The sequence below is a fragment of the Protopterus annectens genome, chromosome 10.part0 (genome assembly GCF_019279795.1).
Source record: "Protopterus annectens isolate FY-2018-M chromosome 10.part0, PAN1.0, whole genome shotgun sequence".
Taxonomy (NCBI): domain Eukaryota; kingdom Metazoa; phylum Chordata; order Ceratodontiformes; family Protopteridae; genus Protopterus; species Protopterus annectens.
In genome coordinates, this window is record NC_056744.1 from 1,199,637,832 (window position 1) to 1,199,654,961 (window position 17,130).

The window sequence follows — 17,130 nt, forward strand, 5'->3', positions numbered from 1 at the left end:
TATGAATCAACAAGGTCCAGAATATTATATAGTTATTATCTCTACTGCAAAATAACAACTGTTTGATCCTTTTTTACCTCTACTTTCTATTTTTTCCACAGTTGTGTGATCATGGGGTTATTATCACATATAAAAAAGAAGAGTGTTGGGGGCTTGTTTCCTCCAAAGAATGCTTTGTAAGTAATGTCACTTGCAATTTCAAAGAGTTTGTTTTGCAGTGAGTTTTATGCATGCAGTTTGTTATTGGATGGGTTTGCTTCAAGTTCCTGCAGTAGATCTGTCTTCAACTAGCAAAAAGCCAATGAAGAGTGTGCCTAACATTAAGCACTTGATGCCTCTGACCCCTAAGATCCTAGTCAACAGTAAGAACACTTGGATACCCTAGCCTTTAATTTCAGGAAACGAGACAGCATATTCAGAACCCTTAAAGATAGGGCACTTAGAGCAGATGTATGCAAACCAGATGTTACTGTCTCCACCTTGATTAAGATGAGTATCTTGAGACAGTGTAAGAATTGTCTCATGCTGTTTGATGATCACCTACTACTCAAACAGCATAACACAGTGTGTGAGAGATGTACATAGACAACATTCTTGGAGGCAAAAATTACTCAGACTCCAAAATCATCAAAAGAACACGACATATTACACCTCTCCAAAGCCATCACAATACACATAGTCCATCATATGCTGAGGTTGTAAAGATTAACTTGCCTCAACTTCAGAGACACCCAAAACACAAAACAGACACAAACTATACTCAGTATATTAAGCTTACTTTCTCACATAGCAGAAGGAGTCCCATAGTCACAGAAGCTAGGCCCATAAGGCAGGCATCAAACTAACCAAACATTCTTGTTATAAGTGACTCCATTGTAACACATAAGAGAATATACTTCTTACCAGGATGAACAAGGAAAGAGTGACAGCTGCTTGTCTGGTGCCAGGATCTGTCAGATCATGCATGCACTCAAGTCCTTGAACAACAAGTACCAGTATGACACTGTCACAATTCATGCCAGTGTCAGTGACTTGAGGTGTACTTTCCTGGATTATATGAACAGAGACATGATGAAGCTTTCAGACTATGTGTCCAATGAGCTGAGCAGCAGTCTACCTTCTCCATCGATGATGCCCCAATATCAGCAAAATAATTAAATAATGAATTGGCTTCAATAATTGGCTTAGTTTTTGGTGTAATTCAAAGGGAGTCCAATGTCTGACAACCTGGGAGGATATGATCAACAGACTCTACTACTTCATCAGGGATGGCCTGGATCTGCCCTTATAGAGTTTCGATTATTTGGTAAAGACATTGTCCACCTCCATAGTGCCTTTTTTGGACAATGCCAACCTGATAAACCTACCAATGTAACGAAACAAGTAAAGGGAACTATGAATGTGTTACTGATCAATGCTAGCAACCTGAGCAAGAAATTCCACTCCCTACAAGCCCTGGAAGACATTGACGTCTATGTAGTGATTGAGACATGGCTTAAAATACGGAAGAGCACTCCAGCTGTGTAGGGATACAATCCCGTCCACACATTCAGACAAGCTACTGCACAGGCAGGGAAAAAAGGTAGAGGTGTATCAGTCTACACTCAGGAGAGATTCACATCAAGGCTGGGAAAGCAGAATGATGCACCAGACATTCTTCATGTCCATATAACCATCAGAGAGGTCACATCATATATTAACTAGCTGTAGTACTCCCACTGTGACAAAAGAAAGCCACAGAGCCTATCTGCAGGAACTAGAATCACTCAGTATTAAACTCAATACTATTTTCCTAGGTTATCTAAACAATCCAACTAGAGACTGGGAAATCTACACCATCACTAGTGCACAAGTACAGCGTTTCTCAGACTTTGTCAATACGAATGCCCTGAAACAATTATTTAGAGTACCCACTAGGGGGAATAACATCTTAGATCTTGTCCTTACTAATATGGGAGCATCTTTCGCTATCCTTTGCGTATTTTCATCACTTGTTAGGTCTGACCATAAAGAAGTCCGATTCAAAATTTAAACTTAACCCAGAGATCCCTTCCACCTAAGATACCTTTAGAAATTTCTTAAAGACAAACTACATACTCCTAAGTTATACATTGGCAGCCTTCAAAATCTCACCAAACACAGTTAACGCCACTAAATACGCAGAAACGTACACTGCCACACTATACCAGCATGTAAACAGCTACATAGATACAGCTGTACCCTGTAGAAACAAGTGCAGGGCAAACCCCAGAAACAAACCCATGTGGTGGAATCATCAACTATCAACTAACTTCATAATAAAAGGAAAAGAATTTTGACCAAAAGTAAGAATAGCAATTCCCAGAATGTTACAGCCCTTGTCACTGAAATAAACAAACAATGCAGGATGTTCTCCATTTGCTTGCTACAAAATCCAACAAATACAAGTTTGAGGCTAAAATAGCTTCCCAAGCCAAAGGCAAAGACAATCACAAGGCATGTTTTAGTTATGTTCGTAATCTCAAAAGCACAACACAGAAATGTGCTGAGCTGATTGTGAACGATGTTACCTGCACTGAGACTGAAAACATACCTACTGGCTGATAAATTGAGCACTAATTTTAAACCTCTCTGCCCTCTGTCTGCCCCTCAAAAGTTAGCTAAAACTGGCTCAACTCCAGGTATCACACAAGAACAAGTCCTAAAAGAGCTATCAAAAGCTAAAAATACTGCACTGATTGATCCTGACAATATCCCTGGATGCATCTTAAATAGCATGAAGCTTGATTTAGCCACACCCCTAACAACACTGTTCAATCTCACCCTCCATACAGGTTTTGTACCAAGGGAATGGGGAACAGCCACAGTCATTCACCTGCATAAGGCAGGACCATCACAGACCCAGGCAATTACTGACCCATAAGTCTGACTAGTCTCATATGCAAAGCAATGGAAATACATCATGGAATAAATCAGTCAGGACATAGGGAACCTCCAAAAACTAAATGCATCTCAGATTCATCAAGGGCAGGTCATGCTTACTCATCCTGGTGGATTTTTTTGAAAAGGTCACCAAAGCAATGGATGAAGGTGAAACAGTACACACATACCACATACTATGACCTGCCCAAAGCTGTTGACATAACTCCCCACTCAGGTATAGTAAAAAAGCTAAATAACTGGGAATAAACTCCTGTGTCACCTGTTGGATTGCCAACTGGCTCAGAGGTAGGACACAGATAATCAAAACAGAGGAAGTTACCTCCACAAAGAGACAAGTCACCAGTGGGGTCCACCAACATTCTGTGCAGGGACCTCTCCTGTTTAGCATCTACTTTTCTTAAGTAAAAGCCAGTACCAAAGGACTCTGGCTGACAAAGTCTGCATATGACTGTAAGCTAAGAGCAGTCACTGAATCCCCAAATGACTTAGCTATCCTGCAGGAATGTTTGTCTCAAATAAATAACTGGTGTCAAAATCATGGTCTGAAACTCAATGCCAAAAAATTCATTATTGTATCCTTTGGGAAGTCATTTCCCAAGGAATTACCACAATGACAATACACTCTTAAGAGCAGGCCTAGTTGTTCAGTATTTGGGAACATATGTGGACAGTGACTTAACTTTTGACCAGCATCTGTTCTCCTGTATTCCACAGTTTATAAACAAAGGGATTGTGTCTAAATCTGGGGATGTTATTGCCCCCTTTACTCAGCCCTCATTAGGCCAATTACTGAATATAAAGCCCCTTTAGCATGTATCTGTCCAGATACATGCAACAACTGGAATACCCACAGAGATACCTTATAAAAGGATACAAGGCCTAAACAACATGTCTTACATGGACAGACTCTAAACCCTGTCACTATATTCAGTATCCTACAGACTGCTAAGAGGTGACAGTTGTCTGGCATACAAGGCATTCTCTGACCCATTACTGATTGATTTACTGCATTATCAGCAAGTCAAATGGCATCAGACTCTGTCTAAGGATCTAAACCTCTTCTGCAACATCAACAGAATGGTTTGGAGGAAAAGGTGTAATTCGCAGATGATATTGCTGCTATGGAACAGTCTGCCGATCCACATAAAACAAAGTTTATCCCTGTCGATGTTCAAGTACAACTTAGATTTATGGATGGGGAACAGAAACATTTCTCCAGGACTAATTCCTGTACTACTAATGGACACATACAGCTCCTAAATGCTTTATTCTCTACACAAGTCCCTTAAGATTGTCTATAGAATGATTCCTGCAATTCTCATTATAGGTAAAATATAACTGTTGATCATGGGACTGGTAAAGTCAATCTCTAACCAAATGGGATAGGTTATTTCAAGCACAAAAAGGTTAACTGGCTAGGCTTAAAATGACCCGCAAGGGCAGCTAATCTAGTACTTACCTATGAACATATGAACCTGAAGCTGTAAAGAGAAATTTTACTTCTCAGACTTCAATGTTTTAAAAGCTGACAGAGAGCTCAGGAGCCTAGGCAGGCTAGGATGGAAATCACATTCTCCATATTATCTTTGAGGGCACTGAATTGTCTGATGCAAACTCAAAATTTTAAGAGATTCCTTAGATAAATCATTGTAATCTGTCAACAGCATGCTTGACAGTGAGCTTAAAGCCTGTTGGTTTTGCTCAGAAGCAAGTTTGAATAACAAATCTTTGAAGTTGCACATATTTCCTCACCACAGGCAATATCATAATAATTACCTTTTGGTATGGAAACTTGATGTTTTTGCATTTTATTTTCTTTATAAGATGTCCCCCTAAAATTTTTCTTGGAGCTGAAAACTACTGCCATGACATCATGAGAAATTCTTAATCAGCAATGCATCACTACGTAAATGAATGTACAGGCTACTGTAATTCCATACTAAACGTATCAGCAAGAGTTTTTTTAATTCTTAGAAAGAAAAGTTGTTGACTAGAGGAATACCTGGCACTGAAAAAAACTGAAACAAAAGTAAAACCACAATGTAAGTAAGTAGCTACACACACACACACACACACACACACACACACACACACACACACACACACACACACACACACACACACCTAGAATGCTTTGTAGATTCCATTAGCTACTATGACATTATAGATTCCATTAGCTACTATGACACCATTTTATGTGTGGTTCTAGAGCAAAAAAACGCAAAAGCTTAGCAAACAGTAAAACCAAACTCAAAGAGCACAATATAATAGGTTCTTTCAAGATCTCTTGCCATTTTAACATCAGAAGAGGAGCTGAAAATGACTATATAACTGAAAGTGAGTAACTGCAAAATAAAGATTTTCAGAAGATAAGAAATAAACACAGAATCAATGTTCAAGCTTTCACTGTTTCCAAAGATGGAGCATTCATTGTCCAGGTGGGACACAAGGCATCCAGTTGACACACGAATCAGACAGCTGTGTCTGGTATGACCACTGGCCCTCTTTTAGCTTTACTTAGATCCATTTGCCAAAGATGTCAAAGCATCATTTATAGATTCTTCTTTAAGGGGATGCCTACTTTTCAGAAAATAAATGGATGACTCAGTAATATCTGTGACGGAAATTCTTTTTGGTGTGAAGTTTCCACCACAGCAAATCTTTACTTCATCACAGGAAAGCCAAAGGAGATCCGACTTCTGCTGTAAGCCACTGTACCCACAACAAAGTTCATGACACAGACACCAACAGCCTTCATTTGCTGATTCATTTCAAGAGTGCTGATCCTTTGAATGGAAACTGGCAATGTCACTGTACACCTTATTAGGACAGGGACAGGCAAGAGGCTGCCATGCTGAAGAAAAATGGAAAAAGGAAATGCCTTTAACACAAAAACCTAATTGTTGCATAAGTGAAAACATGCTGAAGTGCTATAAAGAAAGAAAGAATAAAGGACTGTGGGTCCTGTCTGTGAAAGAGAAAGAAAGAAAGAAAAGAAAATGAAAAAAAAAAAAAAAGAACATAAAAGAAAAAAGAATGAGTGACTTTCATTGAGAAGATAAAAGAAAAGCATTTAGAGAAAAAGATAAGTGTAGAAGCAAGGGTAAATGATTGGCTATTTCTGAACTAGGAGTTTGAGGAATTGTATTCAGAACATTGGTTAGAAATACAGGCTTATGAACTAGGCATGCTAGAATAAAAAAAAAACAGATCTGTTTTTGTTAGTTAGATTAAAACAAAAATTATGCAGTTGAGTTTCCCATATTGGGGAAATTATAGGGGTCAACCCAACCGAAGAACCTCAGCCTGGTGAAACTACCTTCTTGATAGTGGTATTCTCCCTCCCATTTAAGTATGGCTTTGGAAACTGAGAACCAGCAGCTCCAGTGTTGTAAATCTCAGTACCTGGGTGGTGAGTTGTTTCTGAAATGGTATATAAGGTTAGTGACAATTTAAGTTTGAACTCAAATATCAGCTCTGTATCATTATTGGAATGACAAGAAAAGTCTGAGCAAAGCTCGGGGTCTGCACTAATATCCCGTAACACTTTGCCCATGAAAATTCAGCTTTAGGTGTTTACTTGCCTCCTTACTGTTAAAAAAGAGAGACTAGTGTTTTCAAAATGTAAAGATATTTTGAGTAACCTGATGACTATTTTAAGTAAGCTTATAAGAGGCTACAATCTTTTCCTGCATCTTTAAATAAATGGGTGAAAAACACACTTTCCTGTTCAAGGAATGCATGGACAGCTAGGATGCTTTGTTTAGCAGCTCTTCCCAGACAGCACTTGAACAAAAAGAAGCCTAAGTTGTTAAAACTGTACCCCAGTTGCCATAATGACAATATGATACTCAAAATGAAATAGGTGAATGATGAAGCCAAACTTGCACAACTTGATAGGCCAAGGCCACATTTCAAATTTTAACACCTGATGCTTCTTTGTGTGTGTGTGTGGGGGGGGGGGGGGGGCTGCCAAAAATATTCTAGTGAAGGGGTGTGCATTAAAGGCAGAGGGATAGGTCTTTTAGCATAGGTAAGGTTTGGCCTCGGTGAAGAAAAATGTAAAAAGGAAATGTCTTTTAAACAAACACCTAATAGCCAAAGGAAAGGAAAAGAAAAGAATGGAAGGAAAGAAAGAAGGAAATAGGCAAGCATGGCCTGTTTCAAGAGAGAAAGTCGGAAAAGAAATACATTTGGAGAAAAGGTAAGTGTTGTAAGTAAGGCTGCTTTTGAGTTAGGAGCGTAATGAATTACATGCATAACATAGCATAGAAATAAGGGTTTCTGAGCTACGCAATCTTCTTCTTCTTCTTTTGGCTGTTCCCTTTAGGGGTCGCCACAGAGGATCATCTGTTTCAATTTCTTTCTGTCCTCCATATCTTGCTCTGTCACACCAACCACCTGCATGTCCTCTCATAGGTAGGTAGGTACTAGGCTATCGGCCCTGGGGCCTATACAAGCCCAGCCAAAAAGGTACCCTGGCTTTTGCCACCCAAGAAAATAATTTTTTTTAAATAATCCCTCACCAAATCCATAAACTTAATTTTAGGCCTTCCTCTTTTCCTCTTACGTGGCAGTCCATCCTTAGCATCCTTTTCCCAATATACCCAGCATCCCTCCTCAGCACATATCCAAACTAATGCAATCTCTCCTCTCTGGCTTTGTCTCCAGACTGTTCAACCTGAGTTGACAGTCTTAATATACTGATTCCTAATCCGGTTCATCCTCGTCACACCCATTGCAAATCTTAACATCTTTAGCTTTGCCACCTTCAGCTCTGACTCCTGTTTTTTCATCAATGCCACCATCTCCAAACCATATAACATAGGTGGTCTCACTACCCTCTTGTAGATCATCCCTTTCATTCTTACTGGTATCCATTTGTCACAAATCACCCCTGACACTCTTCTCCACCCACTCCAGCCTGCCTGTATTCTCTTCTTCACCTCTCTGCCACACTCACTATTACCCAGAACTGTTGATCCCAAGTATTTAAACTCATATAAATAAACATATAGTCTTAGTTCCGCTGACCTTCAATTCCTCTCCTCTCTAGAGCATACCTATACCTCTCCAGGGCCTCCTCAACCTGTTCCCTACTCTCACTACAGATCACAATGTCATGCGCAAACACCATAGTCCCCAGGGACTCTTGTTTGATCTCATCTGTCAACCTGTTCATCACCACTGCAAATAAGAAAGGGCTTAGAGCTGATCCTTGATGTAATCCCACCTTCACCATGAATGCATCCGTCACTCCTATTGGAGACCTCACCACTGTCACACTACCCTTGTACATGTCCTATACCACTCTTACATACTTCTCTGCCACTCTCGACTTCCTTATATAATACCACAACTCCTCTCTAGGCATCCTGTCGTATGCTTTCTCTAAATCCACAAAGACACAATGCAACTCCTTCTGACCTTGTCTATACTTCTTCATCAACACCGTCAGAGCAAAAAAAAAGCATCTGTTCTTTCCCAGCATGAAACCATACTGCTGTTCCCTAATCATCACCTCCCTTCTTAACCTAGCTTTCGCTACTCTTTCCCATAACTTCATGCTGTGAATGATCAATTTTATCCCCCTGTAGTTACTACAGCTCTGCACATCACCCTTATTCTTAAAATTTGGTACCAAAACACTTCTTCTCCACTCCTCAGGCATCCTCTCACTTTCCAAAATTTCATTAATCATTCTGGTTAAAAACTCCACTGCCATCTTTCTCCTAAACACCTCCATGCTTCCACAGGTATGTCATCTGGACCAACAGCCTTTCCATTCTTCCTCCTCTTCATAGATGTCCTTACTTCCTCCTTGCTAATCCCATGATCTCCCATGCTAGTGGGTGAAGCGACAATTGACCCCTGACTGCCTCCAGAGATGGGCAGCCGGGCAACCCCTCAGGGCTGCTGCCCGGGTTTATCTGAGAAAGGTTCCTGATACCCGAAATTCCTAGAACCCCCTCTGCCTCTAGAGCGGTGTCTATCATATCCCCCTCTGCCTCTGGGGGAAGGCAAGTCCTAAGTGTCCCCGGAAAATGCCTGAGACTTGTGGAACTACATCTTCTTCTGGCCTCACTGTTTCCTGGAAAAGGACCTTTGAGGTGATGAGAAGCAGATCCTGATGGCAGACAGTATCTTTGCATCCTTCTAGCTCTGGACCAAAGTCTCTCTGACCGTCTTCCAAAAAGGGAAGAACCATCATAAGTGGTGTTGGTAAAAGACGCCTTGAAGGGCTCCGAGAACTGACATAAGCAGAGCCAGGCATGATGCCAGATGGCAATGCCTGATCCAACCGCCTGTGCAGCTCCCTCCGTGGCATGGGACAGTAAACGCATAGACGTGTTGGCTACAGATTTTAGTGTGGCCATTCGTGCATTGAACATCTTCCTGTCCTCTGTCGACATGGACCCTGGGGTTGACTCTGTCACTTTCTTGACCAGATCTCTCTGGAGTAGAATGATGTGCACCATGTAGTTCAGCGCCCTTATACAGAAGGTCGCTGAAGCATAAACACGCTTCCCAAAACAATCCAACGCTCTCAACTCTCGGTCAGGCAGGTGGACCGTGGAGCTCTCCTGGGTGAGTTTCTTTTTGGTGGACACCACCACCATCATAGCATCTACAGGGGACCCCTTGTGCCACGATAACTTGTCTGTAGGGGGGGCTTAAAACTTTGTCTGGGTGCTTGGGTATTGGTTCAATGGTGTCCGGCTCCTTCCATGCCCTAGATGTTATCAACTCCACAAGTGGATTGGCAGGAAGGGACACCCAAGAGGTAGATGGGCCAAGCCAAATGCCTCCAGAAACACGGACTCGTCAGAGGTTAGTTTTGGGGCAGACCACCCTCCCTTTGGCGAAGGATCTCCATGATGTCTCCAAAGGAGACATCCTCGGGGAGATCTTGGGGAACCTTCCCTTTCATCCAGGTCCATGTCTTCGGTGAGGGACTCTGGAAGAGAGTACAAGTGCCTCCATTTACACATATGCTTGCAGTGGGGGGCTCCTCAGGGGTACTGTTTAGGGAGGTCTCGCAAGCGGGTTGTTCCAAGGACAGAACTTCCTGAGGTACTATGGCTACGGGCTGTCCTTGAGAGGTCAAGATGGTTGGAACCACACTCTAGGCCAGGGGGGTCTGGACAGACTCCAAAGATGAAATAGTCAGAGGCCTCGACCCTGCGAGAACCCTCTTCATCATGTCAAATGCCGAGGGGGAATGGACCTCCTGGGCTGATCTAGTGGAAGCTGCTCCCCCACTGATCTGACCAGGGAGCCAGAGCCAAGTCTCTGGGAGCTGAGATGCCGAGGGTAATGCTTATCTCCGACAAGCTCAGAGCAGAGAGCACTCCCTTGCATCCATCTCCGAGGCTATGGCTCCAATCTGATCCAGATTATCTGTTGGATAAAGGTGTTCTATTTTTTACTCAACTGTGTTCGTGTGTTTTTGATCTCCAATCTGATCCAGTCAGATCTGACACACTCAAGACACTGGCCAGCATCGAGGTATAGGGTACTGTCTGCACCGGCCCCTCGACTATGACTGTCCTCAGATCCAACGACTCCAAAATGGCAGGTCAGATTGGAGAAGTGATAGGTCTAAACAATGGCTGGAAGGCACCCGCTCTGGTGGGAGAAGCCCCTGGCAAGACCCCCATCTGGATTTGAGTATGGATAGATCTCTGCATCATCTTGTCCATCTCCGTTTCAGACAAGCTCCAAGTAGAGTGGGTGGATGCAGCCGAAGTAGGCCGAGAAAGCCGGTGGGGGAAAGGCCTAGGAGGTGACCGGCTAACCTGTACCTCAGCCTTAGGTGAAAACCTGGAGGATCTGAGCCGAGGTGTCACTGGCCTGGAAACAGGCTTAACCTTCAGTGGAGGGCCGGCATCCGACAAGCGGTCGGGGATCATTTGCGAGGCCAGTCCTTCTTGGATTTATCCCATTCTCTGGACCTCTTGGCAGGAGGGTGAGTCCCAGAGGCTGTGGAAGGGGAAGACAAAGCAGCAGCCACTGCTTTATCAGCAGGGGAAGGTGGGACCTTGGTCCCAGCAGCAGAGGGCAAGAGGCCCTTAAGGATCAGTTTGTCCCACCTGTCATAAGTGCCCTTGGATTAACCCCAGTGCAAACAGGACAGGGGGACTGAAGGTGAGACACCCCCAAGCAAATCACACTCAGAGTGTGGCCATCCACTGGAGAAAGATTATGGCCACATGGCCGCACTCTGTGCACCTTTTGAAGCCTGACTTCAGGGTGTCCGCCATGCCTTAGCCGGCGCAAAACACACACACACACACACACACACATGCACCACGTGGAAAGAAAAGAGGGGAGGAAGGTTAGGAAAACCTACTTACTACTTTGTTTTTTTTTTGTTTTGCTATGGAGAACTCAGAGAAGGTATAGAAAAAGGGTTGAAGAGAAATGGACTGATAAGAAAGGCCAAAAAAAGGAACAATTTATTGTTGTAGAAAAACACCTAAACTCTCTGGAGCTCGGACCACGCTGCTTCCTCTCAGGTGGTAAATGAGATCTGAAGGGAGACAGGGGGCATTATGGGTAAGGGAAGGAGCATGGAGCTCAGAGCCGTAGCTAGAAAATGCAGCTGTGTCGGATCTGATGTGGATCTGAAGACTCACAGGTTGAAGAGCAAATGAAGTAAACTACTTCAGATCATTGGTTAAAAATACAGGCTTGTGAGTTAAGTACACTAGAACAAAAAAAAAAAAACAGATCTGCTAGTTAGCTTAAGTTCAGGTAATTGTTTGACTGCAGACCCCATCCTACCATAAATTGTCATCAATAGTTGTTAGATTTTATGAATATCAGTCTGAAATTAATTATGTTGTAAATATGCTGAAAGAAAAGGCTTGCTTAAATGCAGTTAGTAATATGTGATCAGCAGTCATACTAAATGACCATGGCTTGGAAAAGGAATCTGCTGAATGGACATTCTTCCCTTACAGACTCAAAACAGGATGTATGCAAGAGCAAAAATACAAAATCTGCTTTTAAAGAATGGACATTTTTCCCTTACAGACTCAAAACAGGATGTATGCAAGAACAAAAATGCAAAATCTGCTTTTAAAGAACAATGACATGTTATTCTTCATGGAAAAACAGGATAACAGATGTTTTTTATTCAAAGATCCAAATAAAATACAGGATGTTCACACTGTCAGAAAATCTGATCTCTGACAATGTGTTTTCTCAAAAATATGTTTTTCTTCATAAAAAACAGGATATGCTTATCAGCATTGGTACAAGAACATATGGTCATATACACAGATCCAAATAGAATACAGACAATGTGTTTCCTCAAAAATATGTTTTTCTACATGGACATTAGGACACTGTTACAGGATATTCACACTGTCAGAAAAGCTGGTTTCTTACAAGACATTGTTAAACAAGGAAGCTTAGTATTGTTTCTACAGGATACAGAACAATGTGTTTCCTCAAAAAATATGTTTATGCATGACTAAAAACTGTATATAAAGAGCTGTATAAATCCAGCTAGGTGAGAGAGAGGTATGATAGGGACACAAGTCCTAAGGTAAATGTTATATCTCTCACATCATCTGTACTATATGAGAAGTAAAGTTGGAACAGTACTTTAAGCTGTAACGTGTTTCCGTTTGGTTTATTATAAAAAGTTATTTGTTACTGCTCTCTAAAGTTGATGCTGCAAAGTATATTCTCTCATCAGTGTATATTCTGCAAGTTTCTGTATGCAACAGACTGTGAATGCAAATATAATCAGACTTTGAATTTTAGCAGAATCCAGCCAGCAAGACGACTGTATAAATCCAGTTGTTAGACAGGTTTGGTAGGGACACAAGTCCCAAGGTAAATGTTATATCTCTCACATCATCTGTACTATATGAGAAGTAAAGTTGGAACAGTACTTTTAAGCTGCAACGTTTGTCCAGTTTTATTTATTATAAAAGTTATTGGTTACTGCTCTTAGACAAGTGCTGCAAAGTATATTCTCTCATCAGTGTATATTCTGCAAGTTTCTGTATGCAACAGACTGTGAATGCAATTATAACCAGACTTTGATTCCAGCCAGCAAGATTGAGTGTCTTAAGAACACTGCAAATCCATCACACCAAGCAAGTAAGCAAGTAAATCTCAATATATTTTTTCAATGGCGAGGCAGCTGAGTGACTAGCTCCATATAATTTTTTTTCAATGGCAAGCTAGTCTGCATTTGAACCTACAATCTGCATTCAAACACAGAAGGAGTGATGGTAAGCCCTGCAGAGGGTCACTTCAGTTAAATTGCAGTAACTAACATTTGTACGTATGTGTAAATCCTAAACAGAAGTATTCCAGTTTATGCAGCTTTCAGTAGTAAAGTTTTTTTAGACGTCTACAATCCGGAGTGAGACTAGTTCAAGAAATTCGCAGTGCCATAATTTCACTAAAGAAAAGGGGGATATCCACTAGCCCATCAGTCCACTGCCTGTTGTGCTTTCCCAGCTTCTCAAGTGACTTTGAAAAATTTCCAGCCATCTGCAATAACAGCCTGATCACCTGTTTTCTTGCTAACTGGTAAGACTTTTTTCTGTGTCACATATTTAGTGTGGATGATGTAAAAACAGTTTGTATATTCTTAAGAGAGTTTTTATATTCTTAAGACAGTTTGTATATTCATATATAGTTTCTATATTCCTAGACAGGTTGTATATTACTAGATAGTATGGATATTATTTATAATTCATGCAGGAGTAAACCAAACTTTAGTAAATTACTATGTTGGTATACACAGCACATTAGTAAATGTAAAACCTTATTAGGGCAGGTTCATAGTAAGGCATTATGCAAATGTATTACAATATTTGACTGGTATCTCAAAGAAAACCATGTGAAAAATGACAAATGTTTATTGTGTGATTCAACAAAAACTGCATTTTGTGTATTATGTCATAAAAAATATTGCATCATATTGCGAAAGAAATAGACTGTAAAGACAGATCTGAAGAATTAACTAAGGGTAAAGTCTTTCCATTACATTCTGATGTTGAACAGTTATGTCCTGTCACCACATGTGAGTCAAATCAGTTACTGATAGAACCCCTAGTACATTTTGTTACAAAGGAATGTAGTAAACTTCTAAAAGACAGACACAATGAGTTCAGGAAGCTTAGACAAGTTATACATACATCTTTTCAAAAGTGCATAGGAGTTTCAAATTCAGCAGAACACCTTACTAAAGAATGTCAGAAAGACCATACAACATTCCAGAAAATTCAACTGCAGTTGCAGGATAAAGAAAATAAATTAGCTGAACTGACAGAGACTGGGAACTTCCTGCATACACAGTTACATTTGTTTACAATACACAAAAGCAAAAGGCAGACATTAGCAAATATAAATAATATAAATATAAATGTGTTGGTTAAACTAATATCTATTTTGTTTTTTACAATTTGTTTATAATTATATAGTAACACCAAACAGTTAAAGTTCTGAATTTTAAGAAGAAAAATCACAGATGGTATTATTCAAACAGTTTTTGTAAAATTAATGGTAGGACAGTTCAATAGTTAAATAAATAAATAATAAAAAAATACTGAAATCCATGTAAGGTAATTGTAAAATCATCCCCGGGATTCATGAACCTTGCGCCAGGCGCCCGCATAGCGTCGGCGTTATAAAGCCAAATATGGCCACTGAGCAATTCAGGTATGAATCAATCCCACGTGCACTACCGGCGCGGACTCGCCGCCCGGCGTAGGTATGCTAATCACACTGTGTGCGGTATTGCACCATGCAAATGAAGGCAAATAGCAATCCACGAAGTTGGGCAGGCGTAGCGTAAGGGCACGGCAATGTAAACCAAAAAAAAGGTTTACATTTACCCAAACATGACCAAGGAGTAATGGAAGGCTGTCAATGTCAGGTATCATACAGGTGCAATATGCCAATGGCGAAAGGCACCGAGAATGTCCAAAGAAAACATGCACAAACTGTAAATAATGACATAAATGTTATGTATGCAGAAACCACAGCAGAACCTCCGGATATGTGCACAGAAGGTGCAAAACAATGAAATAATATGAGAATGTCCTAAAAGAGCAGTATAATACACATCAGCTGCACAGCCACCACACACCATAGTATGTATGGAAAGCCTCAACCCCAGCGCAAGGGTTGTCAAGGAGTGGCGGCAGTGTTCGCCGTAACCATGTATTAGCAGTCAATGCCATGCAAATGAGGCAGATAATAGTGAATCGCAAAACCGGCGCCAGTGTAAGGATGGAGCAAACGGCGCAGCGGTAGTACACCGAGGAGTGGCCTACACGGGATACATGTCAATCGCAGAGGGGTGTGCCACTGTAGGAGGAAGCACATTGGAGGCCAGCAAACATGGGCTGTACAATGCACATCACAGCAGCAGGATCGGCGTGTGAGGAAATAGATGCGCTGAGAGTACATAATGCCCGCATAGATGCATGTGCACGAGGATGACTACGTTCCCCAACCCAGTCATGTGACGGCCTTCCCATCAACAACCACGGATATAGGAAGGTAATGTGGAGAATATGAGGAAATGCGGAAGCAGTGTAATTGGAGCCGTAATGAGCAATCAACACCTATCAATCCAGGAAGGGCAAACGGCGGCAGCTGACAACTCTGCATGCAGACTCCTGCAAAACGGGAAAGGGGAGGCATAGGAATGCAAAGATAGTAGGGGATGTAGTAGAAATGCAAAGAGCAAAGAACCGAAATAGCACAGCCAAGTACAGAGGTAGCATAACGGCGGTGGCAGACAAAATGCATCATATGCCATGTGCCTGCAGGATGCACTGCAGGCAATAGTAGGTGCAACGTGCAGAAACAGTAATGTAAGATGCAAAGCTAAGCCAATGCAGGCAACTGTAATGTAACACTAAAGGCAATACCGAAGATAATCCACAGATACGGCTGCACAGACACACCCAATGACATCACCGGGTATACAGCACAACAGTATAAAGTGTGAATGCACACAACACACAGCGTGATTTCCCAAATGCTGCACCGTAGGGTGTAAACACACGGGGAACTTTTAATATGTATATGTTGGGTGCCGCCATGGCCGTGATGCATAGGTATGTGTCAGAGACAGACGGAGTTGTGGAGGAGGGTGCCGACAACTACCGTAGGCCTCATAGGAGAAGGAGAGTGTTCAGACCAAGGGTGACCTACCAGGGGCTGCAAGACCTGGAGATAGTAGAGTGCTACAGGGTGGACAGGGACACGTTACAGCAAATAGTGGAGCTGTGCCGGCCACGCCTGAGAACAAGAGACAACAGAGGGGAGCCCATCCCAGTGGACACAAAGGTATGTGTGAGCTTGCGAATACTGGCTACAGGTACCTTTCAAAGGCCAACCGGGGATATAATGGGTATCTCACAGGCATCAGCATCCAGGGTACAACACCAGTTCCTGGATGCCATGTTACGACATGCCCATGAGTATATAAACTTCCCCAGATCTCAGGAGGAGTTGGCTAGCAATATGCGCCACTTCCACCGTGTGGCACAATACTCGGAGGTACTGGGTGCGATAGACTGTACGCACATAGAAATCAAGTCACCGTCCGGGGAGCAGGGTAGACGCTACATAAACCGCAAGGGATACCCCTCCATCAATTGCCAGGTCGTGTGCAATGCGCAGGGCATTATCATGGATGTGTGTGCTGGCAGCCCTGGAAGCTACCACGACTCCCATATCTGGCATGCCTCACAGCTGTATCAGGTATTCGCCAGGGGGGACATCACACAAGGTCACCTTGTGGGGGATGCTGGCTATGCACTGGAGCCGTGGATGATGACACCCATCAGAAATGCACACACACACATGCAAGAACGCCATAATGAGGCACACGCACAAACCAGAATAATCATAGAGCTTGTGTTTGGGATGTTGAAATCACGGTTCCGGTGCTTGGATACATCCGGTGGAGCCTTGCAGTACTCTCCAGGCACATGTGCCCACATATTCATAGTATGTTGTATGCTACACAATATGATTCTGCGGAAACAGCTGCTGCAGGGACATAATGGTGTAGGGCCACCAAGCCTGCCACAACTGCCAAGGCAAGCACAGGCACAGGGCGTTCAGCGCCATGAACACACTGTGCCAGCCCCAGTAGGTAGACGTAGGCGTACCCAATATGCCTACGCCCTGGCGAAGAGGGAACGCATAGCACATACT

The 17,130-nt window shown here is 42.3% G+C and overlaps 1 pseudogene; it reads right to left on the bottom strand.

The window, feature by feature from the left end:
* Nucleotides 1-6,150: 6,150 nt before the first annotated feature.
* Nucleotides 6,151-6,278, bottom strand: LOC122814588 (annotated as a pseudogene).
* Nucleotides 6,279-17,130: the final 10,852 nt, after the last annotated feature.